The 15,977-nt window shown below is 35.8% G+C and overlaps 1 pseudogene; it reads right to left on the minus strand.

The window, feature by feature from the left end:
* Nucleotides 1-12,168: 12,168 nt before the first annotated feature.
* Nucleotides 12,169-13,739, minus strand: LOC143686429 (elongation factor 1-alpha 1 pseudogene; annotated as a pseudogene).
* Between the last annotated feature and the right edge of the window lie 2,238 nt (nucleotides 13,740-15,977).

Genomic DNA, 15,977 nt, shown 5'->3' on the forward strand with positions numbered 1-15,977 from the left:
GTTAAGCCAAAATGCAAAAAGATCAAGTCATTATGATTTATATTACTTAAAACGTGATATATGATAAAAACTGAAAGGCAAACAAAAATAAAATTGTTGTGCCTAACCATTAATATGTTCAATCATTAATATGTTTAATCAGGTTGTCCCATAAGAGACATTTTGGAAAGCATCAAGTCAAATAATACGTAGTTTTCATGTTTATTGATGTGTTCTGATTTTGCAACTTTTTACAAAATCCCAACAATTTTTTTGGGGTGGGGAGGGTGATAATGCAATTCACCACCATTTTAGGTAAAGTGATGTGAGTTGCTATAAAAAATTGTCCTAAAAAATGTATTCTAGCTCAAGAACACCAGAAGTTTTTGGATTTTTTTGTTTGCTTCTTTTGATTCTTCAGCTAAAACAGCAAAAGAGATCATTTATTATACATGTGTTATACCTGATCACAAATGAGAACAGAAGTAGTCCAGAATATCACAAGGTCTAAGGCAAAGGATCAAAAGGGACTGCTTTGGTACAAGCAAGGGTCCGTCACAGTTGTTTGGGAAGAATGGATGGTGCGGGAAGATCTAGAGCCATTGAGAGAGAAGTTCTAGACTGTAGTATGCAGTCAGCAACCTCTACCAGCCTTCCTGGCCCCTGGCATTCCATATTCCTGCTTCTGTAACCTCCTTGGTACACATTTAGCCCTTTACTTGGACCTCTGCCTCATATTTCTTCTTTTGAGCTTCAGCCTGCAGAGTCACTTCTTCCTTCACTTGGCTCTCGTGTCATGGAGGTTTCTATCAAGATGGTCCCAAGACTGAGAGAAGAAATTTATTTGTTGCACACATAACAGCCTGAGTCAAGTGTTCCTGGTTGGTGGGATGATCACCACATTTGATCATCAGAGGCTCAGGCTGATGGCTAACCTACCATCTTCAAGAGTTTGCAGATTGCTTTGGTGGTTGCCTTCTCAGTTATTCATAAAGAGAGAAGATCATGGAAGAACACACAAGGCAGGGGTGATTTATAGACCAGGCCTCATAATTCTCAGAACTCATCAATTCTGCTCACATTCCAACTTCAAGCATTTGGCCATACTGAACTGCAAAGAAGGCTGTTAATATAGATTTATTTTGTATACATGAAGAAGAAGAACAAAATTTCAGTGAAGAGCCAGAAATCTTTGCCACAATTCCGAATTTCATTCAGGTCCACATAATGGTTTCCTAGGAAATTTTTTTGAAATGTGGTGTGAAGCAGTTGTAAACTAAGAGAACACTTAAACACAGAGAAACTATAAGCACCAGGAACTGTTTTAATTACCTATATATCTATATCATGTGTGTATGTGTGTGGTACATGTATATATATATACATGTGTATACACATATATGTATATATGATACACCAATTTTTACAACTCTATATTATTATCTTTTTTTAGAGAGAGAAATTGTATGTATTAGAATCCCAACAAGAAACATGGCACACCACAGTGGCAACTGAAGAAATTTAACAAAGTAACTATTTATAAAGACATGGGGAAAGCTAAAGTTGACAAAGAACAGATGGTGAAACACCCTAGGACTGGCAACACTGGGGAGTCATTACCACCACCTCTAGGCCTGAAGATACAGGAGGAGGGAGTAGCTTCAGGAGCCATGGCTGCAACAGAGGGATGTCTGGTGAGACCTGGCGCCTCTGGTAGAGGACCCCAGATGTTACCAACCCATAAGATGGTGAGAGTAAGTCAAAAGAATAAAAACTTAAATTAATTCTTCACTTATCCTCTAGTTTTATGTCAGTACCTTCCAACTGGAAATAGAAGACAAAGGGGGCATTTGATATAGGTCATAATGCCAGTTTCAGAGGATGGGGCAGAGTGAAGAAGGATGGCAAATAGATCTGGGGTGGGAGGGGGCAGATGTAAACAGAGACTATCCAATATATTGTAGTTAAATAACTTGTCCATGGTCACCCAACTTATAAGTGCAAAGTCTGATATTCCAAGTTGGACAGTCTACCTCCAGAGACCTCGAATTTAACCATTATGCATATTACCTTTAATAATTTGACTTTCATAATAAAATTTTGAAGTTTATAAGAGATTTACTCTTTTATTATATTGGACCAGATTCAAGATATTTCAAAAACATCTCCCTCATTCACCAGTAAACTTATATACTTTCTTAAGTACAAAAGAAATTGAGTGGAGTTAAAACTGGAAGTACAGCAAAGTTTGCACCTTATTTTTGGTGCCTAGACTTATGAACTATAGTAACTAACTTATCATTAAAGTTGAAATGGCAGCAAATGGCTAAAATGGTTTATTCACTGTTTCCTATTATTGTTTTTTATTTTCAAAATATCAGAAAGCCCACTGTCAAAGTGTAAGTCATGAATAATTCAAGTTTAACATTATGAAATTTATGTGTGTGCTTATGTGTATGAAAAAGAGAGGAGAGAGATGAAAAAGGGAAGGGATATATCACATTAACCCTCAAACTGTAACAATCTTCAAAATCAAATGAAAATCGCTGGGCTCTTAGAAGCTCTGAGTCCATTTTTTAAAAGGCCAGTGAGATGCTTCCCATAATCTATCTTATTTTTCTTCAATATACAATACTGTACCTTCTTTCCAGATTTGCATGAACAAATGCTAAATGTCTGTGAATAGATAAAATCATGTGGGGAATAAATAAAGATTTTGATCACCAGATCCTGGATAAGAAGGTTTTCTTTGAAACTTGGAAAAGTAATCATGGAAAAATTAAAGTGAGTTGTACTTCTTTTTAGGGAGCAAACTGAAAATGTAAATTAAAAATTAAAATTAAAATTTTGGAGCAATGGAAAATCATGAGTTTACTATCTAGGAGATTTAGGAGAAAATCTCTATTGAATTTGACAATGGTTGTACAGAACTGAAGCACAATCAAACCTATTAAATTATTATGCAGCTATAAACACAATCCTAAGATCTGATGAGGTATTATCATCACTGTCCCCTTTAAAATAATTTCATATTTTAGAAGAATTGTTTATTAATACCAAAATTGGGTCCCAAAAGATCTCATGCTTGCTGCTGTTTCTAATTAAAACGTGGAATTTCTAGTGAGTTAATTAACCAAATCTGGGTGAGTTTCCCCAATTGCAGATTTTCTCACCAATGATGAATGGTTTCTATTATGAGGAGACTTTTAATTCTCTGAATTTTGCATTAGGTATCAATATTTTAATATCTTACAGTGATAGTGACATAATATCATGCGTATTGGGGGACATTCAGAGTGTTGTTTAAAAGAGTTTCCCTGTCCTCAATTCTATGCTGAAGTTTTTCTGGCACTAGAATGGAATCTCAAACTGTTCCCATTCTTGATAAGTCCCTGTCTGAATTCCTACAACATTTGCATCTGTTCTACTCTTTTCCATGTGCATTCTTAATTTGATCCTTCAGAGTCTAAACTCCTCTAGGGCTGTTTCTTATATCCTTTTGTAACTCAAGTACTTATAACATAATATGCTTTTAATAAAAATATGTGTTGACAATGACAGTATTTAAATTTTTGAACTCTAAGAAATATACACTAAATGATTTTAAGAGATGATGTTACTATTTTTAAAAAAATGAATCTTGCAATTCAGCAAGGATTCCTGGCATCTTTATGGAATTGAGAGTTCAGGACAATGGAATCTCTAGGGACTACTTCTTTAAGGTGAAATTTTAACTAGTCCACAATCTGTTCTATTAATATGTAGACCTGAAAGGATCAGGAATACCAATACAAGATTCAAAAAAGTTCCTCTAGAATTGAATTCTTATATTCCATTTTTCTGTAGATTATGATATCATAATGAATTACCATTTATTAGCTGAGCGCCAGGTACTGTGCTACTATATAATAATTATTATATGCCATTATATAATAATCCCTAAATAAAGGCAATTGTAATGGTTTCTTGTTTTACTTAGAATAATATCCAAACTTTGTCATGATCTCCTAGATCCTCTTCAATTTCATCTCATCTCATTCTCCATATTGTTCTTTCTATTTTAGCTAAACGGCCTTTTAAAATTTCTTCAACCTCAGTGATTGGACCCTCAGCCTAAGAGCGAAACCAATAGTTTCACTGACAGTGGGTCGCAGACAAATGTACTAAGAAATGATGATCATGCATCTATGTGATGATGTTAAGAATTACTGATTGTATATGTAGAATGGAATGATTTCTAAATGTTGGGTTAATTTCTTTTTTTTTCTTTAATTAATAAAAAAAAAAAGAATAAATGAGAAATTAAAAAAAAAAAAAAAACCTGCCAACAAAGAAAGGCCCAGGACCAAGTGGTTTCACAAGTGAATTCTACCAAACATTCCAAGAAGAATAAAAAATTAATACCAATTCTGCTCAAACTCCTCCAAAAAATTGAAAAGGAGGGAATGCTACCTCATTCTATGAAGACAACAAAACCCTAACTCCAAAGTCAGATAAAGATACTAAAAGAAAATTAAAGACCAGTCTCTCTGAAGAATATAGATGCAAACGTCCTCAACAAAATACTTGCAAGTCAAATCCAACAACACAGTAAAAGAAGTATATACTATGATCAAGTGGATTTTATCCCAGGTATGCAAGGGTGGTCCAACACAAGAAAATCAATTAATGTAATACACTGCATTAACAAATCAAAGGGGAAAAGCCACAAGATCATATCAATTGATACAGAAAAGGCATTTGACAAAATCCAGCCTCCTTTGTTGATAAAACCATTTTGAAAGATAGGAATAAAAGGAAACTTCAACAACACAATAAAGGTAAAAAAAAAAAAAAATTCTTCAACCAATGTACCATGCTCTTTCTAATTTCAGGACCATTGCACATGCTGTGCCCTCTGCCTAGAATCCTTCTTTTCTACTTTTCGCCAGCTAACTCCTGCTCATTGTTTAGATCTCAATTCACAGGTCACTCCTCCAGAGAGGCTTTCCCTGACCTCTTCTCAAATCTGAATTTGTTCCTTCTTGTTAATCTCTCTCTCTGAGTATTCATTTTTGTCCTCTATTATCACTCACCAAAATTTGTAATTATTCAATTAGCTATATACTTGTGTTTGAATGCCTGTCTCCTTCACAAAACTGTAGCTCCAGGAGGACAGGAACAACTCTAATTTAATCACCATTGCCCATGAAAGTCACTTAATAGTATTTATTGAGTGGATGAATTAATTAATACATGAAAAAAAGAATTAGTGTTTATAGCATTGAAGTATGGTGCTTTCTAAATTATAATCTTAAATGACTTCATTTAAATAGTTATTCAAAAAGTTATAATAGGGTGTGCCATGGTGGCTCAGCAGGCAGTTCTCACCTGCCATGCTGGAGACCTGGGTTCGATTTCCCATGCCTGCCCATGTAAAAAAAAAAAAGGTTATGTGTCTAACTACAAAAAGTTTCTTGCTTATTTTACAACTTAGACAAGTTTTTAAAATAATCCCTTATTTTATGATCTGAGGTGGTGATTATTTTCCTACAGAAGTGAAAACCATCTTACCACCTCTGAGAAGCAATCCTTTGTTTTAGTCACAAGGGAATTTGAAGAAAATATTCAGAATATCAAGCATGAAACATTTCAAACCATTAAGCTGTAACAGAATAGGGAAATAGTCTTACAGGACCAATGAATCATGAGTCATTTGTAGATGATTAGATCATCAGTGAATTAGTTTCAAAAGGCCTTCTCCAAACAGTCCTATGACACTAAGTTCTTCAGTTTTAAAAAATTGACTGCATATATTATAGCACTTATTTTTGCACTTAACCATATAAAACTTTGAACTCTACTAGTGATGCTCTACTATTTCATTTCCTATCTTTCCAAATAGATAAAGTGCTTCTTCTAGAGAGTAGAGGCTGGTTCTTAAACTTCTTTGTACCATCCTCAGTGCAGTGCAATGCATATAAACTAAATAGTAAATTCCCGAGAAACAAATTTCTAATTATTGTATTGCATTTAAGTGTAAAAATCAATAAGCAGCAGATTGTTTTGACTCTACTGCTTTTAGTAGGAGTATGAAATACCTGCAGAGTTTGCACAGTGGATTAGTGAGGAAGAATTTTCCAAGAGCGGCCAGATATTTACTGAATCCCAATTATGTGCAACAGTTTTATAAGATGTTTATCTCATTTGATTCTCCCAATAACTTTATGAGATTGTTGTCATTGTTTTTATCTTATTTTGCATTTAAAGACATTGAATCTATGGTACCAAAATCTATATTAGGGCTCTCCAGAGAAACAGAACTGACAAGATACATACACTGTTTTTTAAAGGATTTGGTGCATGAATTGGCTCTGCAAAAAAAAAAAAAAAAAGATAAAAGAGGAACTGAACCTAAGGTAAGTTTTACGACCAAATAGGTAATAAAAGTTGTAATCTGAATCCAAACTCAAATCTATTTGACCCCAAGACTGTTACTTCCAATAACCCACTCTACCTTCGGAGGACCAGAGAACAGAAGTGACTATATAATGATGCATGTGAATGGTAGAGAGGAAGTAAATACAAAGGGAAGGAAATAAATCCGAAATTTAGATGTTGAAACAGTCATCTAGAAAGAAAAGATGAGACATTTCCCCTCACTTCTGCTAAAACAAAGATTACATAAGCAACAGATAACAGAGTAATCCAAGAAGCTAAACAACTGCTAAAACTATGTTCCAACCAATAAAGCTACCATAGGTAGGTTAAGATCAGGAAGAGATGGCACAATGAGATCCCAAGGAAAGTCAGGCAAAGACATATGAGAGCCATGCAAAGGAAGTGACTGGCAGGCTGAACTTAAAAAGGCTCTCTGTTTTAGGCTGCTCTAAATAAGGTGGAGGAGAATTCCCCAAAGATAGGGAGGGTGGGGACAGGAGTAGTTCTCATTTTTCATATGTCATCAATTGACCTGAAGCTTGTAAAAAATATAATTTTCTATTTACTAAAAAATTAAACATAGTAGTAAGACCACAAGAACATTAGAAACATCTGTTGTATAGCTCTGATATTCTCAGTTTATGAGAGGAGGAGGAAATTATATTAGCACTGACTGACAAAAAGGATTATTTTCAAATTCACAAAAAAGTACACCGATAAAATTGTCATATATGCGTGCATGTGTGTGTGCACACGCATATGTATATATATGAATGAATAAAATGTAAAGAAAAATTCCAAAAAATGTACAATTATCAGGCAGCAATGCCTATATTTGCAAAGATACTAAGATCGTTCACAGGAAGAGTCTCTCTATGAAAAATAAATAACTAAAAATTATCTGGCAAATATTATCTCTGAGTTTGTATGGAAATACAGAATTTTTATGTGACATTTCAAAATCATAGGAAGTTTAAAGTGTCAACTCACTCTATCCACATGGTTATTGGGATAGAAAAGTAACTGCTGTCATTTCTGTTCTTTGAGTAAGTTGTGAAATTCTACAGAACATACCTTAGATATCCTCAGTGATGTCACTGCAGATATCAACTTCATATTTTAAAATAAGGGACAAGTAACTAAGGTATGCCGTTACTAAAATTTATAGGTTTTTTTTTTAACTTTCACTGTTTTCTCTTTAAAAAAATTCTTAGTTACTTTGAACTTTTAAAAATGTGTATGGTTTTACAAGGCTTCTAAATTTTTGAAATTTTTAATTTTTCTTGATTTAAGCTATTAAAGTAAATCATTTTGCTTGTTTGTTTTTTGGGAAGTGCACAGACAAGGAACTGAACCGAGCCTCCCACATGGCAGGTGAGAATTCTACTACTACTACCCTTGCACCCCCCGAAAGTATGACATTTTGATCATGAGATTTTTATGGTATGGAACCCTGAGTTGGCAGTAAACGAGAAACTAGAGTAGTTAAAATTGGAGCTGCAGGTCATTGCTGCAGAATCCAAATCTATCAAAAAGAAACAAATACATTGCCCTATAATTCCACTCACCCCAACTCCTGAAGGTCTTACAATGGCTTTTTCCCAGAATGTGTTCTAAGTAATACTCCTGCAAGACATTCATTACAAAAATATTTGATGGTCAATAAAGTTAAGGAAATGCTGAAAAACAGAGCCAACCTCTGTGAGAGTCCTAATGTACATCAGCATACTACAGACTTCGAAATATTTTGAAGTAAATAAGCTTCTTTATCTTCCTAATGCCCAATGTTTCCTAAACTAATGTGATAAGAGAAACCTTTTGTCACCCAGAGAATCTAGTAGTTTTCTGCAGAATTCATAGTCCAGGGAACAAACTTTGAAGAATGCTATTATTTGGGTTTAACTGAAGAACTGCAACATGAACAAATAAACAACAAAAGAAAACACTAAAAAGGGTAGTAAAGTCTTAAAACAACAACAAAAACTTCATTTAAAGTCTATTATGGTTTAAATATTTATATGATAGTATGCATAAAGAGTTTATATTCCTTTGAAGGGAAACAAGTCCCAAAATGTATAAAATAAATAAAATACAAGTTATTCTAATTGGGCTTATCTTGACTGATTATTAAAAACTGCATTATCAGTACTAAATCATGGTTTTAATGGGTGCCCCAAGTATGTTGGGACATACAGATAAATGGGCTTGATGCTGTGTGGTTTTTATAAAAGCAAAGTGACCCATAATGTAAAAGAACATTTTCTTTCCAGATGTCAATTTTGCTAGGCATTCCAATCCTATTAATTCTCACTGTGCTTTTGACAAATTGGGTATTTTATACTAGTGTGAAAATACATAAAACAGCTGGTATCATCCAAGAAGAAAAAAGCAAACAAGCACTCCAGGCTGTCTTGGTCCTACAACATTATTAAGGAAGATGAATCTTAGACCAGTCTTTCACACTTCATTTAGCTCTCCTCTTCTGTGATGTCAGTTAAGTTCTATATATTCAGATGGATACAGATGTCCTTTTGGGCCTTTTCTCCTCCATTTTTAGATCCCATCAAGTATTACCTATTACACTTAGGTGTTAATATAACTTTATCTTTCTTTTTTTTAATTATAAAAAAAAAATCTTAACCATCGCAAACACTGCCACACACACCATTCAGTGATATTAATCACACTCAACAATGCTGCATCACCCTCACCATTTCTACAACTTTCCCTTCACCCCAAACTGAAACTTCACACTCATTTTGCTTTAACTTCTCATTGCCCCTGCCCCTCACCCCTGTTAACCTATGCTCTGATTTCTGTCTCTGAGTTTTCATATCAGTTGATATTTTCTTTGTGGTTATCCTGGGGCTTAAAATTTATATCCTAAAACTAGAACACTCTCATTTGCTTTGATACCACTTTACCTTCAATAGCAGATATAAACTATGTTCTTTTACTCCAACCACCCCAAAAAGTTATACAGTTCTTGATACAAATTATTTTTACATTGAGTCCAATGTAAATTTATCATTACAGTTTACACATACGACTTTTAGATTTTGTAGGAAGTAAAAAGCAGAGCTACAAATAAAAAATACAATAGTACTGGTATTCATGTTTACCGATATTTATCTTTATTTGATTTCTCTATTTCTTCATGTGTCTTCAGTCAATTCTTCAGTATCTTTTTAATTTGCAGAACTTCCTTTAGCAGTTCTTTTCTTTTTTTTTTTAAATAGAATATAGCCACTTCTGGATGTTTATTAAAGGATACAATTTTATGTTTTGAGTATGCAAATATTAACAGCAGCACTTGTCAAATTTATAAGGATAAAAATAAAGCTATTTCTTTGATTATTTTAAAAATTCCTTTTTTTACTCTCCATTTGCAAAAAGAAAAAAATTTTCTTAGCACGAAGAAAAAGTGACCAAATACACATTTTATTTCATTTATTCTCAGTGTTTACATTAGTGATTAGTCCATCCAGGTTTCTATGGAACACTTTAAAAATGTACATATACCAGGCCACATCCTGGTAAGGTGAGAGGGTTAACTTTAAAAATGTGTTCAAAAGGCATTTTGCATGTGAATGTGTAAAATGATGTACCCTGAAAAATGTTATAATTGTTAGCCATGCCTGTATTTAACTAGTTTTATTCTCAAAATAGAAACTCTTAGTGGTGAAATGGAACCCAAATAACTTATAAATAAGTTCATAAAGTTGACTTCTATTAAAGTTCATTTATTAAAAAGTTCACAAAAAAAAACATTAAAATTACTTGTTTGCTCAAATCCTAAATTTCTGGGATAAAGTATACTCATTATTCACTGTGGACTAATAAAATCAGAACTATATTTTAAATTAGTCAATTGGCTTTTTATCTTGGCTTTTAAAAAATGTTTATCTTTCTGTTTGCCTCAGGATCTTTCTTTTTTTAAATTTTTTATTAGAGAAGTTGTGGGTTTACAGAACAGCCACTCATACTATACAGGATTCCCATATACCTCACCACCACCAACACTTGCATTGGTGAGAAAAATTTGTTACAATTGATACAATTGTAATTCTGTTTTTTTAACAGTAGATACATTTGTTACAATTGATGAAGGATTACAATAGTACTATTAACTTGTCCACAGTTTATGCAGGGTGCTTTTTCCCCATATTCCCAACTTATTATCAATATTATTTTCATGCACGCCTTTATTAACTCATCTACCCATACACTGGATAAAGTTGTGTCAGTCACAACGTTTTTACAATCAGACAGTCACAAGATGAAAACTATATAGTTATACAGTCATTATGAAAGATCAAGGCTACTGGATTACAGTTCAAAAATTCCAGCTTTCTTTCTGTTTTTTCTAATATACTAGAAACTAAAAAGAAAGATCTATATAACAAGTTAGTAGTCATAATCACTTGTTAAATACTAACTCCTCCCTCTCATTTGCTCATTCTCAATCTTCAGGGATATCTGGGTAATGACAATTCTAACTTCTTCATGCTGAAAAGGTAAAAATAAACTTAATATAAGGTAAAACTTTTATAGAGTCTTAGAAAGAGCCCAGCATATTCCTTAGGGTTTTCAAGAATACTGTTGGTTGGGGCCTGGCATACTGTGGCAATTTGTAGCATATTTTAGCCACTGAAACTTTGTTTCATTTCTCTTCCCCCTTTTGATCAAGAAGGCATTGTCAATCCCACAATGCTAGGGCCAGGTTCATCCCTGGGAGTCATATTCCACAATGCTAATAAGACTTATACCACTGGGAGTCATGTCTTGCATGGTGGGGAGGGAAGTGAGTTTATTTCCAGAATTTGCCTTTAGCATTTCTTATAAAGTCTGTTTAGTGAGGACAAGCTCCCTCAGCTTTGTTTTATCTAAAAATGTCTTAATCCCTCCTCATTTTTGAAAGACACTATTGCAAGATATAGTATTCTTGGATGGCAACTTTTTGCTTTCAGTACTTTAAATGTCTTCTCATTGCACTCTTGCCTCCATGGTGTCCAATGAGAAATCAGCATTTAGCCTTATTGAGGCTCATCTCTTGATTGTGACACACTGCTTCTCTCTTTGGCCTTCAAAAGTCTCTATTTTGGCATTTGACAGTTTGATTATAACATGGCACAATCTGGGTCTATTTGGGTTTATCCTGTTTGGGGTTCACCGAATATATTGAATGTACATATTCTTGCCTTTTATTAGGTTTATGAAGTTTTCAGCCACTATTCCTTTGAATATTTTCTCTGCCCCTTCTCTGTTTCTTCCCCTTTTGTGACTCCTACAATGAGAATTGCCTTTAGCACTGCTTATAGGGCAGGCCTTGAGGTGATGAATTTCAACTTTTGTATATCTGAGAATGTCTTAATCTCTCACTCATTTTTGAAAACGAGTCTTGCTGGATATAATTCTTGGCCGGCATTATTTTTTTTCAGCACCATATTTCAACTCACTGCTTTTTGCCTCCATGGTTTCTTTTTTGTCTCATTAAACTTTGTTTTAATGGGTTTCAAAATTTTGTGACAGATTTTTGCTCATTGTTTCTATTTAAGAAGTACTTATTTTAAAAACCAGTAACTTAAAACTGCCACACAAAAACAAATGGTCCACAAAATATTCCTTTCCTTCTGAAGGTTTTATGATGCATTGCTATCATTAACCAGTCTTTTACCATTAAACTTAAATGGCCAATTGAGGCAAACAGTTCTGAGACATTCTTCTACCACCAATTAAAACTGGGGTGGCTGGTGTTATGGGTAATATTCATTCAGTTTTCTGAGATTTTTGGGCAGACTTGGTGACTTTGCCAGCTCCAGCAGCCTCTTGTCCATTGCCTTGATGACACCCACAGCAACTGTCTGTCTCATACCATGCATAGCAAAACGACCCAGAGGAGGAGAGCCAGAGAAACTCTCAACACACATGGGCTTACCAGGAACCATATCAATGATGGTAGCATCACCAGATTTCAGGAATTTGGGGTCACCTTCCAGCTTCTTGCCAGAATGGCGATCAATCTTCTCCTTTAGCTCAGCAAACCTGCAAGCAATGTGAGCTGTGTGATAATCCAGCACAGGTACATAGCCAACACTGATTTGGCCTGGATAATCCACCTGAGCAGTGAAGCCAGCTGTTCCCATTGGTGGGTCATTTTTGCTGTCACTAGCCACATTGTTACCACAAACACCTTTTATAGACATGTTTTTGACATTGGAGCTCACATTGTTCCAGGAAGAACTTCAACCAAAGTTTCATGGTGCATTTCAACAGATTTCACTTCCGTTGTAATGCTGACTGGAGCAAAGGTGACCACCTGCCTGATTTGAGAACATCAGCTGCCATTAGGCCCATGGGCACAGTACTAATACCACCAATTTTGTAGACACTGAAGAGGCAGACACAAGGGCTTCTCAGTTGGACAAACAGGTGGCAGGATGCAATCCAGAGCTTCAAGCAGCATGGTTCCACTGGCACTGTCATCTTATGGGTGATTTTCCATCCCTTGAACCAAGGCATATTAGTATTTGGCTCCAGCATGTTGTCACCATTCCAACCAGAAATTGGCATAAATGCTACTGTGTCACGGTTGTAGTCAATTTTCTTAATATAGGTGCTGACTTCCTTAATGATTTTCTCTTCTGACTGTAAGGTGGTTCAGTGGAATTCATTCTGTTAACATCAACTATTAGTTGTTTCACACCCAGTGTGTAAGCCAGAAGGGCATGCTCCTGGGTCTGCCAATTCTTGGATATACCAGCTTCAAATTCGACAATATTAGCAACAAAAATCAGGACAGTGCAGTCAGCCTGTAATCATGTGCCTGTAATCATGTCTTTAATAAAGTCTCTGTGCCCCGGCGCATCAATGACGGTCACATAGTACTTGCTGGTCTCAAATTTCCACAAGGAGGTATCAGTGGTAATACCATGCTCATGTTCAGCTTTTAGTTCATCCAAGATCCAGGCATACTTGAAGGACCCCTTTCCCATTTCAGTAGCCTCCTTCTCAAATTTTTCAATGGTTCTTTTGCTGATTCCATCATATTTGGTAGATCAGATGGCCAGTCATGGTGGACTTGTCTGAATCTATGTGTCCAATAACACAATGTGGATATGATTCTTTTTCTTTCCCATTTTGGCTTAAGATAAACTGACAGTTTTCATGACACTTGTGTTCTGGTGGCAAACCCACTGCAAAAAAGCTGCTTCCATGGTTTCTGACAAGAAATTGTCAGTCAGTCTAATTGGGACTCCCTTGTACATAGTATGTTGCTTTTCTCCTGCAACTTTCAGAACTCTCTCCTTGTCCTTGGCATTCAATAGTGTAATCAATATATGACAGGGCATAGGTTTCTTTTTTTTCCCACAGTCCATCAACATTCTCAATTTTAGATAATTTCATTGTTACCAAGAGAAAGAAAACCAATAAACACACCCACACCAAATAGGAAATCTAAACCTCCTCTTAACTCTTGTCCCTCCCCCCATTCTCTGCCTCTGCTGTTGCCGTGGTGGTGCTGATGGTTTCCTTTCGAACATGGCTTATAGCATGCAATAGCAGTTTTCCCCCTGTACCCTGAACTTAAGAATCATATCTTTGAAGTAATTCTTGAGAGAACTAATTCATATTTCTAGTGTGACTCAGTGGGATACGTAGGTCTATACTCCCCCTTTCAATCTTGTTCATCTTCAATATAGTTTTCTTTGTGTTTATCCCGTTAGGTATTCTTTAAACTTCTTGGATGGGCATAGCCACAACTTTTACTAAATTTGGGAAGTTCTCTGTCATTGTTTCTTAAACCATTTCTTCTGCCACTTTCTTTCTTCTCAGAATCCTACAATATGTGTGTTGATGTGCTTAATGGTGTCCTATAACTGTCTTAGGCTTTTTTTGCTTTTAATATTTCTATTTTCTTTCTGCTTTTCAGCCTGATTCATTTCAAGTGTCTAGTTTTCAGGTTCACTGATCCTTTCTTCTGCAAGCTCCAGTCTGCTCTTGAAACAGATTGGATTCTACTTTAAGGGTATAATCCTGATATTCTTCTTTCTCTGCGCTTTTCTTCCCCAAATTGAACATTTTTGAGAGGCTTTTTTCAGTATTCTCATCTTCTTCACTGATATTTTCTAGATTTTTATCCTCTTCCTTTGGTGAGCCATCAGCTCCTGTTTCTTTGTCTTGGACTCTTTTGTTGTACACTGCACATTTTAGTACTTTGAAATCTTACCTCTGGAATTCATCCTCTGAGATGTCTATTTCTTGGTTTTGTAACCAGCTGACAATAAGACAGAGACTTTCTCGAGCTTCAGCCCTTTCATCAGGAAGGTCTGCCTAAAGTGAAAGAAAGTGTGCAGGCTTTTTCCCGTCTTTCTGGGCCTCTGTTTTTTCCTGAACTTTTGCTTGTTAGTTGTTTCAGAGTTTCCCTATTTACAGGAGTTTGGTTGTCCCCTCTGTTTCCCAGGAGACCTTCCTCTCCAGGGTGTCTGAAGCCAACAGGCCTTGTCTCAGACTGCCTGCCTCTATAAATTTTTATAATCCTTTTTTGTTTCAAGCTGCTTTTTCCTGAATGGCAAATTCTGGGAGGAGGGAAAATAGAGAGGACTTGCAAAAATTCAGTCTTTTCCAGCTACAACAGGGTCAGAGACCCATAAAGGGGGTGCAGGCTGGCTCCAATGTGCTTTGGGGAGGAGGCTGGCAAGGGTGCCAAGAGCTTCTCCTATAGTCCCCTAAGCTGCGTTTTCCTAGCCTACCCAGCAAACGCAGCCCTTCAGTCCTGAGGAAGAACTGTGACTTTAAATCCCCCACTACCTCTGTCCCTGCCTGAGGAGGGTTGAAATAATGGCTGCCATGGTCTTTGTCTGGGGCAGGTTGAAATTATAGCTGTCCTTAGAGCCAAGCCGCCTGTGATCCGAATTCACTAATCAAAAGCCGTGATCTGATCCCTGGTCTGGGGAAGAAGGTTTTTATGTCCCTTTCTGTCACCAGCAAGCTAGCAAAGGACTGGACCCTGTAGGTGCCTGCACAAGAGTGGGGGATGGGTGCCATTAGCCACCATGTAGAAAGAAATTTAAAGTTCTTTACCATAATTTTTCTGTCTCTTCCTCTGGCTCTTCCCTAGATGCAGTACAGTATTCTTCTGGCCTCCAGAATTTCAAAATTTTGAAATTTGTTTTAGACAGTTCCTGCCTTTTTATAGTGTTTTAGTGGAAGGACTGAGTTCTGCAGCTTCCTAATCTGTCATCTTACCTTCTAGGGAATTTTTTATTTCTTTTACTGCGGTCTTCAACTCTGCTTGGTTCCTTTCCATAATTTCTATCTCACTATTGAGATCCCTTATGTTCATCTATTGTTTTTTCTGATTTCCTTTAGTTCTCTGTCAGTGTTTGTGGTAGTTCGCAAATGTACATATCACAGAAAAACATGTTCTTTAATCTATTCCTTGGGTATAAACCCAATGTAAGTAGAGTCCTTTGAGGAGGCTACTTCAGTTAAGGTATGACCCACCTCATTGAGGAAGGTTTTGATCCTATTACCTTTATGAATAGAATGAATAGAGAGAGGAGAGAAAGCTACAT

The sequence above is a fragment of the Tamandua tetradactyla genome, chromosome 6 (assembly GCF_023851605.1).
Source record: "Tamandua tetradactyla isolate mTamTet1 chromosome 6, mTamTet1.pri, whole genome shotgun sequence".
NCBI lineage: Eukaryota > Metazoa > Chordata > Mammalia > Pilosa > Myrmecophagidae > Tamandua > Tamandua tetradactyla.